At 39.2% G+C, this 17,734-nt stretch overlaps 1 protein-coding gene across 1 annotated transcript in view; it reads left to right on the forward strand.

Moving 5' to 3' along the window:
- Window positions 1-16,299, forward strand: part of SUGCT (succinyl-CoA:glutarate-CoA transferase) — a 749,104-nt gene extending 732,805 nt beyond the window's left edge. Inside the window, exon 15 of the mRNA XM_070615473.1 lies at window positions 16,283-16,299. The gene's annotated coding sequence lies outside the window, so the exon portion shown is untranslated. The remainder of the gene's footprint in view (window positions 1-16,282) is intronic.
- The last annotated feature ends 1,435 nt before the right edge of the window (window positions 16,300-17,734 follow it).

Genomic DNA, 17,734 nt, shown 5'->3' on the forward strand with positions numbered 1-17,734 from the left:
TGGCTTCAAAAATCTCTGTTTATGCCTGAACTTCCATTCTTAGTGGTTCATTCCTTGGCATTAAAACACCCAAGCAGCCAGAGTCCCTTGGAGTCTAAATTCATTTAACTGTTGGGGTTTTCTGGAATTTTGTCTGTCCCCTCTCCTCATTTCTGAATGAGCTCATTGAATCACATGTCTTTACCCATGTTTTAGGTACAGATGACTCACACATTTATTTCTGTAGCCGTGACCTCTCTTCAAGCTCCACACTCATATGCCTAATCCTACCATGTCCACCTGGACGTCCCACAGGCACTTCACTCCTACACTCTTGCACTCTGCCTGACATTCTTATTTCCCACATTCTCTATGTTGTTTGTTGGTGCTATCATCCAACCAGGAGGTTTTGCTTTTGTTGATTGGCTGGTTTGGTTTCTTCTTTCTTTTCCACAGTTCTTGCCCTGACCTGCAAGAAAATCATCACGCCAAGTTTTTAATTGGCACATCTTCTCTTTGGTCTCAGGATGTCCCTGGATCCCCAGCTGGAAGAGAAGGGGTGGCTCTTTTTTAGATGTTGCCAGAGAGAGAAGGAGAAATAGTGTGAGAGGATGCGGCAAAGAGGTAAACGAAAGATAAGCAGGTTTAAGTTTTAAATACTCAATCTCTTTCTGTCCTGAAAGCCTTGGAAGGAACTTTTTTTTAAAAAAAAAAAGAAAAGAAAAACAAATGCCAAACACGTTCATTTGGATGGTAACTTGAGTTGCAGTCCTGTTGCTGTGATGAGCAGCCCCGCTGGGACCCCCTCTGGGGAAGGAGCCCCAGGCCGGAAGTGGATAGGTTGGTGTTGACTCCCAGGGTCCCTGCTCCTGGGTCAGGAGACCTTGGGTCCAGACTCTGTGCCCATGTCTCCCATCGCAGGTTGGGCATTATTGGTACCTTCCTGCATTCGCCAGTGCTCTAGAGATAGGGATGGAAATGCACTAACATAAACTGAAAATATTAACGTTCTAAGACTGACTTCAGCATGTGCTGGCAAGGTAAAATTTATATTTTTGTTTATTTTTCACAAGAGGAGATATTGTTAGGTGGAGAGGTAGGTAAATTTGCACATTGACTACAGGAACCTCCTAAAAACAAGAAGGCATGGGTCCCGGAACCTCATGTTTTTAAAGTTCAAAACTGTTGAAATCCCATCGGGGTGGAAAGGTCCTGGTGAAGGGAATTTACAAGGGCTCTGAAATAGAATCTCTATACCTAAAGGTAGAGAGGCGGGCTAGGTGCACCCTTCTACTGAGGTGGGTCATCCAAGTCAACACTGGTTCTGAGGTGACAGGGCTCTAACCAGCCCCTCAGGGAAGGTTCAAGATCCAGGGGAGAGGAGGAGGCACTGGAAAACCAGTGCGGGCAAGAACGCTCCGTTGACTGCTGCCGCACCTGGGGGAGCAGTCTAGAAGTTCTCCAGTTGCCCGGTTGCCCAGGCAGGGGCAGCAGGAGCAGATGCCTCTGCATTTCCAGCCAGCATCTGCTGCAGAGGGCTTCTCTGATTCCAAAGCTACACGCTGCTGGGAGTGGTAGTTGTATCCTCTTGTCTCACAAAGGCCTCAGCTGAAAAATGAGATTGTCCACTGCGCTTTGAGGGAGTGTGTGTGTGTGTGTGTGTGTGTGTGTGTGTGTGAGATTATCATGTGAGGGAACGCTCTAGACTGGAGAAAAAGACAATCTCACAATAGGGGGATGGCAGCCTAAGTCATTTATTTAGAATGTTAAAATCAGATATTACCGTCTTTCTCACTCCAACCTAGAGAAGTTATCTATATTTATAATAATAATATAAATCATATTAGAGTTGGTTAATTTGCAGATTTAAAGGAGTCTCAAGGTATTCCTATATTAGCTCAGATATTTTAAAAAGAAAAAAATAAATCTTGCCATCACCTGAATTGATTCCTCATGGTTACCCATACCTATGAGGGGAGATGCCTGATTTTCATGACAGAGGTTAGAGGGGTGAGGGGATCTTTGATGAATATGGTTAGCATTTCTCTGACTTGGACTATATGTCTTCCAGGGACCCCTTTTGGTCTTAGTGGAATGATTGCCATATAGCCCAAAGTTTCTGTGGAATTGGCCAAGGGAGGAGACCATCCCCCCTGGCCTCCCTGGTGGAGGAGGCACCAGCACCCCAGGGTGCTGACTTCAGGAAACTCTTCAGCCCTTTCACTGTGCCTGCTAAGACCTGGGCCCTTCTGAAGAAAACACCTTTGTTCTCCATTGGGTGGCTCTTGCAACCTGTCTCAGATTTCACGCCTGAGGGTCAGAGCCTGACTCATGGGGCAGGGTTCCTGGTCCTTGCCAGGGAGCCCGAGACAGCAGCCTCAGGCAAAAAGGAAATCTCAGCATGCTTGAAAGGAAGCAAGGAAGCACAGACTTTCCCACTGAGCCTGCAAGTCCACTATGACTGTCTGTTCTCCTGGAAAGAACCCACCTGTATATTTCATTTCATCCAAAAGTGAGTAGGATAGAGGCCTAGCAGATATTGGGTTAATAAATAGAAAGGTGTCCTGACCCTTGTCTCAAGTTGGACTTAGCACCTTTCAGATAAGAGCGAGTGGAGTTTACCTTGCAGCAAATGCTACAAGTAGCTGACTTGCCCCAAACAAGTTTCTTTATAGGCCTCTACCTTTTCCCTCTGTGCCCCTGTGGTATTTACTGCTCTTGGCTGCTTTACACAGGCATTGGCAACATGAATAATTACCAGTGGGAGATTTGCCCCTGAGCTGTCTTGAAAGTGCCCAGCTCTTGGCTACTGGACAGACCTGGGGTAGGCACTTTGATGCACGGCCATCCCGTAAGTGCTTCTGGCAAGGTTAGAAAGCTGAGCTGACGTTGAGAGGTAGATGTCATGGCAAGCACACTCAAGATTCAGTGGAGCCTCTATATAATAGGAGTTTGGGGAAATGCCTTAGCTTTCAAGTGTGTAGAAGGAAAAGAAAGAGATAAGTAATGTCTCATTCAGGGTGTGTGCCCTTTGGGGCTTTCATCTGGGAACACTTGACACCTGGCCCCCTGCCTGGTTTTAAAAACATGGTAGTTGCTTGGCAAAAAGTGACTGTCGGAGGACATCATAGACTCTCTGCTCTGTATGTTGAAGACATTACAGGCAGGAAATATTTGGTCTGGAAAATGCCCTTTGAGAATCAGAAAATCAAGATCATTAAGTAATTTTGACTAGAATTTCAACTCAAATGGTAATTTTAGTTTGGTCCTTGATAATAATTAACCATGTTTTCGCACCATTCATTCATTCATTCATTCAGAGCACACATACGTATAAAGCACTTAGCCAGAGTTATCACTCAGTAAAGGATAATCACTAGTGCAAATGCAACATGTGCTTTTGCTTTACTGCGAAAAGGTGAAAAATAGTAGTCATAATTTCTAGCTTGAGAAAAACTCCATGGATCCCTCACTCTGCCCCTTTCCTAGGTACAGCATTGAGTGGTCAAGGTTCTTCTGTGGGACCACCAATCTCTTCTCTAAACCTGCAGTTTTCTCCAGTCCAGCATCACTGCCCACAACCTTGGCAAAAATCTGGCATTTGGTGTTGCAGATCCTATTCTGGGTTATCTTCTCAGCTACTCTGAGTCCTTGTCACTCTTCTAGTCTTTACTCCTTCAATGTCAATCAAGTCATTCTCGAGGCTACGAATCTTGAACTCCCTGAAAGGAGCCTTTTTCCTGCCAGTGATAAACTTCCTCATTTGGCCTTCAACTAAGGTGGCCTAGTTCTTTTAGTTTTCTATGTTTAAACCATACAGGAAAATACCCCAGGGCTGGATTGGAGGAGTAGCCTGTGAACCATCAGCCTGGGCCCAAGGACCTCAGCCCTCTGCTTTACCTGGGTACCCATTACAGAGCACACTTCAACAGGGAGGACCAACTCTGGGGTAAGAATAAACAACATTGTATCAACACAGTCCACACGCTCAAGAAATTCATAATCCATTTTGTGTCATCAATACTTCAGTAAAGTCAAGGTAAACTTTCTTTACTCACAGATTCTAAGATCCTTTCACATTGTTATGTGCAGCTATAGCACACTTATTTTTACTGTTATATAGTATTCTATTGTAATATCATGATTTACTTATCCATTCTCCAGTCACATGGATATGCTGCAATGAAGATTCATGTGCATGGCTCCCAGTGCACCACATGTAAGTTTCTCTAAGTTGAGTGCATACTCCCAGAACTTTTTGTGGTCTCTGTTTCTAGAAGGAAGAGAGCTGTAGCAGGCCACAGCTTGCAAAGCTTAATTAATGATGTTTCTGAGTTACAGGAATGAGCCCTTGACTTTCTTTTGGAATAATTTTACTTTTTATTGAGTGAATCCTGGCTTTTTACTCTTATTGGAGCTTCTTTTACTTCTGATAGTAGCCAAAGGTCAACATTCACACTGAGAATTTCTCATCTTATGGGATAAGCCTGCATGGTATTCCTCCATTTAAGGAACGCGGTTTCTGCATGACTCCAAGTTGAATAGCATCAGGGAAAGGAATGACTCTTGTCTGACTTGCTCTTGAATATCTTTAATAGGATGCATTCACAATGTATTCATCTTCCTCAGTTACCCACATACATGTTATCTTCCCAGAGGTAACTATTGTGACAAACCATGGCATGCTTTCAACTTTTTTTGTGATATTAGCACCATTTATTGTTACCATTCTCTGTTCTGCAAAGCCCTTCAGATAGGACTCAAAAAATGCACTCATCAGCAAGGAACAGCTCTTTGGGGCTTGTTCTTTGCATGAGTCTGGACAACTCCCAATTCAGAGTGGAGAGGAGGAAGTAGATGAAATAGAGATTAAGATAAGGAAAGTGCACAGCTTCTCATTCCCTCCAAAATGGCATCTTCGCAGTGCAACTTTGGTGTTTTTTCTGATACACAGAATTCATGGAGCCTCAGCAGAGTCATGATCAAAAAACACTCAAGACTAACAAATTAAACTTTGATGGGTTGTCATTTTAAATTTCCCACTCTCCTGCTTATTCTGCTAATTGAGAACTGACTACTAATGCTAAGTAAATACTATCTAACACAGTTTGATACTTCCTCAACAGGACTGTGCATGTTACTCCATGTTTCAACAGTGATGGGAGCCTTGGGCCTTATACTTCTTAGCTTATAATGGAAAACATAGAGAAGAGCTCTTGAGAATTGAGTGAGATTGTTTATATCTTGGGCTGTTTGGTGTTACTCAGCCAAACACTCACAACATTCCCTCCCTCAAGGAGAAATGGGCTCTTCATGGATATCAGATCAGGTGATTTCCTAAAATTGTTGATGGAAACCAGAAAGGTGCTAAAGAGCAAAAGTGAAAACTTAGGATAAAGGTATTCAGAGAGTTTTCTAGACTCAAGTAGTTTGTTTTGCATTGTGGACTGAATGTTTGTGTCCCCCACAAACCTACAACGTGATGCGATTGTAGATAGGGACTGTGGGAGGTAATTAGGGTGAGATGAGTTCACGAGGTGGGGCCCTCATGATGAGATTAGTGCCCTTATAAGAAGAGACACCAGAGAGTTTGCTGGTTTTCTCTCTGCCGTGTGAGGAGACAGTGACCATCTACATGCTGATAAGAGAGCTCTCACCGGGAACCGAATTAGCCAGCATCTTGATCTTGGGCTTCCCAGCCTCCAGAACTGTGAGGAACAAGTTGATGTTGTTTAAGCCACACAGTCTACGGTATTTTGTTATGGCAGCCTGAGAAGACTGGTACACTTCGGTTTGTTTTTCAGTCTTTCTGTCAAAACCAAGTATTATTTTGAGTTCAATTTCAAGTAGTGAAGACTGATTTATTTTAAGAGAGCTGATGGGACTCTTGTAAACCTGAATGTCCCTATAGTGTCTGAAAGTGTAATTGTTTAGCCATTGCCAATAAGGAGATCTTGTGCTAACTCTCTATGTGGGAAACACATTTTGTGACAGGAAAATAGTGTACCGAACTACAATTAACTTTTGTATATTGATCATTTGTCTTACAGTCTTGCTGATCTTGTTTATTGGCACCAGTCCTTTTTTTGTGTGAATTTGCTAGGATTTCTATACAAAAGATTGTGTCATACACAAATAGAACTAGTTTTATTTCTTCCTTTTCAATCTAGACACCTTTTATTTATTTCGCTTGTCTAACTTGCTTGGCTAGAACCTGCAGTGCAATGCTGAATAGAAGTGGTGAGAGCAGACATTCTTTCTTGATCCTGAGATTAGCAGGAAAGTTTTCAGTCTCCCAGAATTAAGCATGATGGTAACTGTGGTTTCTTCATAGATGCCGTTTGTCAGGATAAGGAAATTCACTTCTTTTCTTACTTTGTTGAGTATGTTTTTTTTATCATAATAGGCGTTGGATTTTGTCAAATGCCTTTTCTGTTTCTATTGAGTGATGACCATATGTTTTGTTGTCCTTTATTTTATTCACATGGTACATTACATGGATTAATTTTGTATGTTGAACCAACCTTGCATTTCTGGGATAAATTCCACTTGGTCATGCTGTATAATTCTTCCCACGCATTGCTGGACTTGGGTTACTAATATTTTCTTTAAGATTTTTGCATCTATAATTACAGGGGATACTGGTGTGTAGTTTTCTTTTCTTGTCATGGCTGCCCGATCTTGGAATCGAGGTAATGCTAACCTCATAGAATGAGGTAGTAAATGTTCCCTTGTCTTGTATTTTTTTCAGAGTTTGTGAAGTACTGGCATTAATTCTTTAAATTTTTGGTAGAATTCACCACTAAAGTAATTTGGGCCTTGGCTTTTTTTTTGTGGGAAGATTTTATTACTAATTTAATCTCCTAACTTTTTAAAGTCTAGTCAGATTTTCTGTTTCTTCTTGATTTAGTTTTGGTAGTTTGTGTTTTTCTAGGAATTTGTCCATTTCATCCAGGTTATGTAAAATGTTGGCACATAACTGTTTTAGTAGTCCCTTAAAATCCTCTTTTGTTCCTCTAAGATCAGTAGTAATAGCCTGTCTTTCACTCCGGATTTTAGTAATTTGAGTGTCTCTTTTATTATTGGTCAGTCTATAAAGGTTTATTATATTTGCTGATCTTTTAAAATAACCAACTTTTGGGTTTGTTGGTTTTCTCTGTTCTCCTATTCTCTATTTCACTTATTTGGGTTCTAATTTTTATTGTTTTCTTTCTCCTTCTTGCTTTGGTTTAGTTTGCTTTTCTCTATCTAGTTTCTTAAGATGAAAAGTTAGGTTATTGATTTGAGATTTTCTTCTTTTTCAATATATGTATTTTGAGCTATAAATTTCCTTCTACATACTGCTTTAGCTGCATCTCATATATTTTGATATGTTGTACTTTTGTTTCCATTCATCTCAAAGTATTTCCTAATTTCCCATTTTCTTCTTCAATTCATTGATTATTTAAGAATGTGTTGTTTTATTTCACATATTTGTAAATTTCCAAAATTTCTTTCTGTTATTGATTTCTAATTTCTCTTCATTGTACGGAGTGTTAATCTTTTGTGTGATTTCAATCCTTCTAAGTTTTTGGAGATTCCTTTTATGGCCTACCGTGACCTATCCTGGAGAGTTTTCTATGTACACTTGAGAATAATATGTACTCTGCTGTTGTTAGGTGGAGTCTATAGATGTCTGCTAGGTCTACTCAGTTTATAGTGTCATTGAAATCTTCTACCTCCTCATTAGTCTTCTCTACAGTTGTTCTTACCATTAATGAAAGTGTTGCATTAAAGCCCCCAACCATTATTTTTGAATTGTATATTTTTCCCTTTAGTTCTGTCAGTTTTTGCTTCATGTATTGTGTGGCTCTGATGTTAGGTGTATATGTGTTTATAATTGTTATGTCTTCTTGATAAATTGACCCTTTTATTGTTATAAAATTTCATTCTTTGTCAAGCAGCAATTTTTGTCTTAAAGTCTATTTTGTCTGATATTAGTATATCCACCCTAGCTCTCCTTTGGTGACTGACTAGTATATCTTTTTCCCTTCTTTTACATTCAGCCCATTTGTGTCATAAATCTAAACTGTGTCTTGTAGGTAGCATATAGTTGGATTATTTTTTCTTTTTCAAATCTTTATTCTCTGATTGAAGTGACTGATCCATTTACATTTAACATAATTGTTGATAAAGCATAATTTATATCTGCCATTTTGCTTTTTGTTTTTATACATCTTAGACTTTTTTGGTTCCTCTGTTTCTCTAATAATGTCTTCTTTTGTGTGAAATATTTTCTAGCATGCCAACTTAATTCCCTTGTTATTTCTTTTACTGGTTTTTGTTGTTGTTGTTGTTATTATCCAGTGGTTGCCTGGAGGACTACAATTAACATTTTAACATAAAAATCTCATTTGAATAAATACCAACTAATTTATATAGTAATCAAAAATTTTCCTCCTTTCCCCCTTCTTTGTGCTATTATTTTCATAAAATTAAATCTTTACACATCATATGCCCACCAGCAAAAGATTATAGCTTTATGCAATTTTCTTTTAAATCAGAAAGGAGAAAAAAAGTTTTATAAATAAAAAGTACATTTGTACTATCTTTTATATTCACCTATGTGCTTATCTTTACTAGTGCTCTTTATTTCTTTGTGTGGATTTTTATTAGCCTCTAGTGTCCTTTTATTTCATTCTAAAGGGCTCTATTTAGTATTTCTTGTAGGGAAGGTTTGCTAGTGACACATTCTCTCAGTTTTGTTTATCTGGAGATGTCAATTCTTCTTTAATCTTATTTTGAAGAACAGATTTACTGGATATAGAATTCTTGGTTAACAATCATTTACTTTCTGTATTTTCAATATGTTATCTCAATATCTTCCATTTTGGTTTTTGATGAGAAATCATCTATTAATATTATTGATGATCCTTTATACACGTACATTGCTTCTCTCTTGCTGCTTTCAAGATTCTCTCTTTGTGTTTGGCTTTTGACAGTTTGATTATAGTGTGTCTTTGTCTGAATCTCTTTGAGTTTATCCTACTTGGAATTTGTTGAGCTATTTGGATGTGTAGATTAATATTTTTCATCAAATTTGCAAAGTTTTCATACTTTATATGTTCAAATATTCTTTCTGCCCCTTTCTCTCTCTCTCCTCTCCTTCTGAGACTGCTATTATACATATGATGGTCTCTTGATGGTATCCCACAGGTCTCTGAGACTCTATTCATTTTTCTTTATTTTTTTTCTTTCTGTACCTCAGAGTTGACATCTCAATTAGCCCATCTCTAAGTTTGCTAATTCTTCCTTCTGCCAGTTCAAATCTGTTGCTGCACCCTTCTAGTAAACTTTTCCTTTCAGTTTTTGCACTTTTCAACTCCAGAATTTTTATTTGGTTCTTTTTATAATTTCTATATCCATTGATATTCTATAATTGATGAGGCATCATTCTCATACACTCCTTTATTTCCTTAGACGAAGTTTCCTTTATTTCTTTAGATATGATTTCCCTTTGTTTTTTGGAAATATTTAAGTTACCTGTTTTAAAGTCTTTTTCTAGTAAATCCAGTGTCTGGGCTTCTTCAGGAACAAGTTCTATTGACTGCTTTTGCTTCTGTGTATGGGCCATATTGTCTTATTTCTATGCATGTCTCATAATTTTTTGCTGAAAACTGGACTTTTTAAACAATATAATGTAGCAACTCTAGAAATCAGATTCTTCTTCCTCCACAGAATTTGTCATTGTTGTTGTTTTTTGTGATTGTTCTTGATGCTGTTTGTTTAATGACTTTCCAAAACTAATCACATAAAGTCTGTATTCTTTTTCATGTGTGGCCACTGAATTCTCTGCTCAATTAGCTTAGCAGACCACTAATTATTCAAAAGAGACTTTCTTAAATGCTCGTTTCCCAGTCTTTGCCAAGGGGCTTTCTGCATGTATTGAAGGATATTGTCAATGCTCAAGTAGGTAATTTACAACTCTGCCTTAGCCTTCACTTATTGCTTACGTAGAGTGTCAAGTTCAGTCAGCAGTTTCTTGGCAAAGTCATAAAGAATAGCAGCAGGAATCCCTGAGCTTTTCTCGTATCCAGTCTGCAACAGGACAGCCTCTTCTGCTTTAACCAGGGAAGCCTTCGTTGCCATTTTGAAGACTGCAAAGAAATGAGTAATGCTCTCTCATTCTGTGTTTGGCAAAACACAGGCATACCCTTAGGGCTGGTTTGCTTCTAAAAAGTAACCTTGTGGATGTTGGAGTTTCTCTTCACATACTGCGACATTGTACAAATAGCCAAATGCCAAACGGAAAATAGTTTTTAAAGTTTAGTTATCTATTTGTTATACTCATGCCGTTCCTTCTATGCATGAAAATACCAGCACAGCTATCTCTTTAAAAACTTGCTACTCATGATCATATTCCAAGGTAGTTGCAAGACAGATTACTAAAGCAACACTTAATGGATGACTTTCTCCATCATTCCATGATTCATTTACTTGTACTGGAATGTAACTCACAAACAGATTTAGTGTCAAATCTGGCAATAACTCTGCTCCCCTAGAAACCTTTGATGCTACATTGCCCAATTGCCGGTGATGACCATTAGATTCTGAGGCCTTTGTGAAGTGGAAAAAACAACTACCCACGAAAGGGCAAAGCACCTCATTTGCACTCCCTGATTTAAAGTTTGTTTCTCACAGTGGTCTCTGTAATTTCTTTGGAAGCTGGGACTTGAAATATATATCTTGTGTTCATGTCCATCTTTTGTTCCCACACAAGTTTATTCTTGCAGTAGCCATTGTACATCAATGACATCAGTATTTGCAAGGAGAGTCCCATGAGTGCCGTTAGAAGGATGCTCCATTTTGCTTCCAGGTCCAAACAATGGCTTTTGAAACCAGAGAAGGTCTTGCACAATGCATAAGCATTCCAGATGCTATAAGTACTTTCAAATGCCCCATGAATCTAAAAGATGTTGGAAACTCAGAGACCTGCATTTTAGTGGCACTAAAAACACATTTTTAAAGAGACACAATATATGGCACATCAATTTGGAGAAGTTTGGAGTGTCTTTTTCCATTTGTTCTCCTTCCAATCTTTCTCATGCCTCTAGATATTTTCTCTTTTTTTAAAAAATAAAATCTTCTATATTATATGTCATTTATGTTTCTTTTAATGTATCTTAGCATACCAGCACATTGCTTCTCTTCCAGAACTTTAATGCATCAATCCACACACATGTATGTGTGTTTTAGGAGTGTTCAACAGCAATTACACACTTACCTCACTGGTGATAGGACAACCCATCTGAGCAGACAGATCTGAAAAGTATTAACTTAAGGATGTTTGAAGTTGAATGTTTGTTCTTAGAAGATTGGGATACTATCTTAAGAAGGAAAAAAAGTACTATGTATACACAGATGATATTAGGAAATAACACTATCATGGTTTCCTATAACTGGATGTGAATCTCCTCTCCCCCATATAAGGTCACTTTAAAGTACACAGTGGATTCAAAATATTTAGAAATACTTGAGTAATACTGAACAGTTTCAAACTGGAGTAAAGTTTACCAGGTCCAAGTTAACCGTCCTTTGAAGGTTGAACTTCTTGGCTACACATGGATGCTCTCCAAGTGAAGGTTCTTGAGACAGATGGGTTCTTACACAGCACTCCACCCTGTTCTCCAAAGAAGGGGAAGGAGTGTGACCAAACACTTCCTCACTGAGGACTCCATGATACCTCCAGGATTCTGTCAACTGTTTCTTGCTCTTCTTTGTTATCAGACATCCTACTCCTTAGCCTTGACTTCTGCTAGGATGGACTTCATCTCCTACCTTTTATTGCTAAAGAGGGAAGAGAGAACTCAGAAATCCCCAGCTCTTCTGTATTTGCTTCAAACGCAATCAAAGAACAGAGGTAGGGTACTTGCTGTCCCCTTTCCTTAAGTGGAGAGTTGGTTTTTCCAGATCTTCCAGATTGAGTGATATCCAGTTCAATAGACCCTTCTCCCCAAGAACTTCCAGCCCCTGCTATGTGGATTCCTTCAAAGACAAATTACACCCAACAACAATAACGAATTCAAGAAAATAGCGATTTTTGCCTAGGCAGGCTGCACACTTGCATTACTAGTGAGGAAGTCTATGTTGTAAAAGCCCATCATCAATGTCATGAAAATAGTATGCAATTCAATGGGAAATAGGTGGGTGATTTGGCCCTTCCTGGGCTGATCACACAATGGCTCCAGGTTGACTTTTGATAAGGAACAGAACGGAGTTCAAGGTGCTTGTTAGATAGAAGTGTCATGGATCAGCTCTTGGAAACTTTCTACCCTAATCAGCCCCAGCCTGTTTATTTTCAAATCTATGTATTGCTCTTTCAGGCAGGTTTCCAGGTGGATCATCTGGAGACAAGTGTATTTCCAGTTCCCTCCCCTTATAATAACGGCAAGGAAGAAGCTGAGTAAACCAAAAGAGCTGTATTTTAAGCATCAACTGTACCTTTCTGGGGAATTTCACATAAACAAGGAAACGTTATTGTGCTGTCCCAGCCTGTGCTTTTATGAGTTCTCTCTTCTGAGTTATGCCATTTCAAAATTTACCTAATTATTAATTACTTGAATTTGCCCCACGTGTATGAATTATGCTTATTTTATTTTCAGGTGTTTTGGTTTTTGTACCCAGAGGTAAGAGGCATTTTTGGCAGATGTAAAAGTATTGTTGGCTACTCAAGTGGAGACTGTCACCAAGCTCCTCAGCCCACTGATCAAGAACATGTCCTATCTTAAATCAGTTTCCTAATGAGACAGAGATGTCCCTTGTTGATTTTTACTCTTCTCAATGCAACTAATGCATTATCTGCTTGGATATTAGACTCTAATTAGATAACTTTTTAACAATGATCTTTTTTCTCTGCTTTTAAGAATGAAAATAGTTGTCTCTAGAAACCTGAACAGCAGGATATGCTTTCATGACTTACCTGGAGCCAATTTGTACTGGGAAGAATGTTTTGTGTTGTTCTCCTTAAGGAGAGCTGTGTTAAATTAAATGGAATACTCTTGTCCAAATTTATTTGCATACAAAATTTAATCATGTTCAATGGTACCCTATGGGATAAATATGGGGAAATATTACTTTCATATATCAATACCCTGGTATGGCTTATTCCAGGTATATACAATCATCAGTGTGTACTTGTTCTCTTCTTTCTTTCTGGCAGGGTAAATGCATCTAGACAATCTAGAAGCAGTTCCAAATTATCAAGATAGAAGCTAAAAATAAGAGAGGTCAAACCACAGCAACGTTTATGCTGTTTAATATTTTAATCCTTTAAAAAGATGTCAAATGTGGGTTTACACTGTACATTTGCATGAAGCTGACTTACTCATCTATTTTGATTAGGACCGTCATTAGGAGGGATAGCCTGGACTTGTCAAGAGCAACTGTTTTTCCTTCACTATAACCCTTGAAATGATGTCTCCTAGCCCACTGAATGCCAAATTGAACAAGCGCTATTAAGAGTTTTCAGAAAGGTCTTCATATTCTACATGGTATTTCTCATTATCTTGAAGATATTGAAATAGCGTATTAATGTTTTTTCAAGGAAGACTTCTCTATTCATTTCCTATCAACAAATTATGCATAAGTTGAAAAATATTTGTCTCACTATGTTTGAATAACATGAACCTTGCCTATCTAGTTTTTGGTTGGGCAGGTCTCTTTGGGTGTAAAGAAAGCCCTATTTAGGTCAAAAGGATGGTATATAAAGGAAAACAGAAAGGAATTCTCTAAAATTTAAACTTAATTCTAAACATCATATTGCATCTTAAAAACAGAGGTACACTCAATCTTTGTGGGGACATCAAGGTTGACTGTACTGACCAGTAAGAGGGCAGGCTCTGAGACCAAGATTCTGGAGAGGGTTCAGGGAAGCACAATCCAGGCAAGTGCCTCAAATGTTCAGAGGCACTTGGCTCCCTATGGTTTGGATCCAGTCACGCCATGTAACAGGTCTCATGCTGTGAAAAATAGTCAGTGGTATGCAGAACAGAGTAGTAGGCTTTGTCCTCCAAAAGCTGTTCCAAACTCAATCTGTGTGAGTCCATGGGAAGGATCCCAGCTGGGTAGGCCCCAAGCATATACTCTTCTCGGTTTGCAGAAGGTGCTTACTCAATTCTTTACATGCTGGAAATAACTTTCTATGAGGAGTTGTGTCTGTATTTACCCCAGGGCCTAACTCTGTGGGGAGGTGGGAAAGCCATTGATGAGAAGTGTCACAGCTACTCACCTGTAGCTGGGTTGTGAGAGACTCATATGCTGTGGTTGAGTTTCTCTTGTCTAGGATACGGATCTGCTTTCAACAACCTCATCACACCATGGGCCTTCCACAACCCCACTGAAAAGGCAATATTAGACTCTCTGTCATGCAGCCTCAACAAATGAGTTGTCTAAAGGTTAAGGACTCCATTCATGGCTCCACTCCAGCTGGACTGACAGAAAGCTTTATACTTGGGCTTAAAAATTGCTTAAACTAAGTTGTGTTTTAATGTCGTGCTCTTGATTTTTAAGTGGGACTTTGTGTGGCATCCTTGCCTGCGCAACTCCAGTTGAGCACACGGTGTATGACATCACACAGTGTTTCCTGTATGAGGCCCCATCAGTGTGATTTCCTTGAGAAATTAATACAGAAAAATGCATTTGCTTCCCTGAGGAACCAGTATGTTTCTTATCTAATAACAAGAACTGCATAACAGACCATATCTCCCTTTTTTGCTTCGGCTGCCAGGGAACTTAAAGCCAAATTTAACTATGTTTGCAACTATGTAAGCCCATTTAGCCTGTGTATTTGCATTCTTTTATGACCCTCTCTTCTTTCTTTTTTCCTTCCTTTATTAGTCCATTTGTTTTAGTCTTACCCTCATCAACTACTCTGAGAAAAGAGGAAAAGTATAAATTAATAAAAAAAATAGAACAATGTTTGGCAACTTTCAAAATAAAGATTGTTTCACTTCAGAATGATCATTGGCCAATTTCTAATAACTCTATCAATCACATTAATTGAGTTTCATATGGTGTTTCTTTTAAAGTATTATATATTCTCACTAAAACAGATGAAACAAAATAAAAAATGCTTTTGTATTTTGGTTGATTTAAGTTTCAGGAATTTTTCAATTCTGTTTCTGAAAGATAAATTAGACCTTTTTGAAAAAACTAATATAGAATCAGACAATCTATGTGGCTGCGATCAGAGACTAAATCCTTAATTCTAAAATGGAAAATATAAAATAAAATTTATTTACGTTGGCTGAACCTCACTAATTTGCAGACACTATGACTGAAAGAAGACAGTTTGTTGAAAATCCAAAAAATTATAAGAATTTAGTCACAGTAATGGCCTAGTTTCAAATACCACAGGACAGGGTTTTTTTTTCCCCATTGTCACTCCCTTCTTCTCTGTCCCACCACTCTCTTACTCATGAAACTTCTTTTTAATTAGCCAGAGAATAGAGAACAGAGTTGCTATTTGCACAGAACATCAAGACTGTGCAAAAAGAAGTGGGCAATAACAGCAAGAGAAAGTTTCCTCGGTGCATTTTAATTTTGAAGAACCTATAGCTACTCCCGAGGATGAACAGGACCCTATAGGTTTCACAGAGCTTTTTCAGGTGGTGGAACTAAATGGGACAACTGGTTAGGAACCAGGGTTTGGGAGGGAGGGAAGCAGGATACAAAGACTGTGCAGGGAGACGAGGGGAGAAAGAATTCATGAGAAGGATTCAGTATTGGTGGAGAAATTGAAAACAAACTAATAAACAAGCAAACCTGTTTTGCATCAGCCTCTGGACATACATTAGTGATCATACGATAGCAATATTTTCTTTCTGTTAATGGATCGTCTTCTTTTGCCTCTTAGAAGTTAAGGACTTTATTAAGGAGTGATTAAAATCTTGACAAACATACAGCAGTAGACTGCCACGTTGGAGAAGGATTCTTGATTTGGTTGAAAGAGCTTCTGAAAGAACCATTGGAGAGGAAACATATGAAACTGTTCTAGAGGCTGTTTCAAGCAGTCCAGAGATGTTTACCTTAGCTCCTTTGTATTATGCAAAAGATGTACTTGCACATCCATCAGATCTCATATTTCTTCCCTTCTTCCATCTTTTGGAAAATTTAACACTTACATGACCCTGGACATGATCCAGCACATCCTCCTCTGAGCTCAATGTCTGTGAAGCACAGCTTAGGGTTTACTCAAGTGATCTGTTTTGTTGCCCAGATGGAGTGAGAACTACCATGCTCTGCACTCTCTCTCCCATTACTGCAGAGTCCCGTGCTGCCCAATAGCTGCTTCTTCTGTGTGGGCCACAGCACAGTCTCACTGGCATGGAAAAGGTGCCGCCAGCCTCCCGGAGGCAGAGATGTTATCCTTGTCACAACTGGGAAAGAGCAAGTTGAGATTGGATCATGGAGTGTTATTGTAAGTCACCAAGTTCATGGGTGAGTAATGAGAGATCACAGAATCTCCATTTAACAACTAAGACAAGCACAGAACCCCTCAGTATGAAGTGTGTTTCATAGGAAACTGATAACCAGATCCTCCCACACCCAAGCAATTAAAATAAAATAACCTCCTCCCCATTTCCCAATCTCACACACTCCCACCCTCAATCAAAATGAAGTTGGCGACGTACTCGTGTAAATTCTGGCTATGTAGCTTTGAATGTCCTTTCCAAAACTATGGGAATTTCTGGAAATAAAACAGTGATTTCTCATATCAAAATACATGCAATAACCACAAAAAGCCACTCCCCCACTATTTCTTCCCTAATATAGAGCCTAAAACAGAAATGAAATCAAGAGAAACTGGACACGATGCATATTTCTAACCTGTGGAGCATAATTTCAATAATAGGTGATATTTAATAAGTTTCTATGTGACCCACCCGTTTTTCTTTTCTCCTTTCATGAACCTAAGAAAATTTCCAAATGAAAAACACTCATTCTATGAACAATGGACCTGATAAGGACTGGAACAAACTCCTCCTTTTGTCCATATCTTTGGGTCTTATTTACACACTTTTGTAAAACTAGAAAGAATAAAATAGGATAAGACAATCTAGATATCTCTGAAATATTTATGAAATAAGCCCTTTTCGATGTAAACAAATCATTTACAACACCCATAGACTAGGTCACAAACTGAACCATCCGCTTCATCTGCCCATCAATTCCAACTGACGATGGACCTGTATTTCCCGAGTCAGCTGTGAGGAGAACTGCTTCAGGCTCAGCCTCGTTCTATTGGCAGGGCTAAACTCACACCCGGGCTGAGCACGGTCAATCACTGTCAGCTGGTTATGCTGCCTCTGTTTATGTAATTCAGTGGATGGTTCTGGTTCTGGGAAGCCGAGAAGCTGAAGCAGTGCAGTGTCCATACGTTATTAGTTTCCAACCTCAATGTGACCACCTCAGGGGTCGGGGGCAGCTCCTGAGGCCACAAGAGACATCAAATAACAGAACAAAGTTCTCCATGGCCTGTGGGAGAAGTCATACTGATCACAAGACACAAGACTGGGTTGGTTAAAGGTATGGAGAAGATTCAGGGCTCAATGTTTAATAAGCCAAGATGGAGTCATCAAAAGCAGGGTGAGCAAAAGAGTTCTCTGAAGCAAAGACTCAAGCAGGAAGAAAGCTGTTGCTCCGTCTGTGGAGGGTACAGGACAGGGGCTGACTCCTACTCTGGGTGCTGCTCATACCTGACAGACTTAAGGGAATC

This window comes from Equus przewalskii, chromosome 4 (genome assembly GCF_037783145.1).
Source record: "Equus przewalskii isolate Varuska chromosome 4, EquPr2, whole genome shotgun sequence".
In the NCBI taxonomy this organism is placed as follows: Eukaryota; Metazoa; Chordata; class Mammalia; order Perissodactyla; family Equidae; genus Equus; species Equus przewalskii.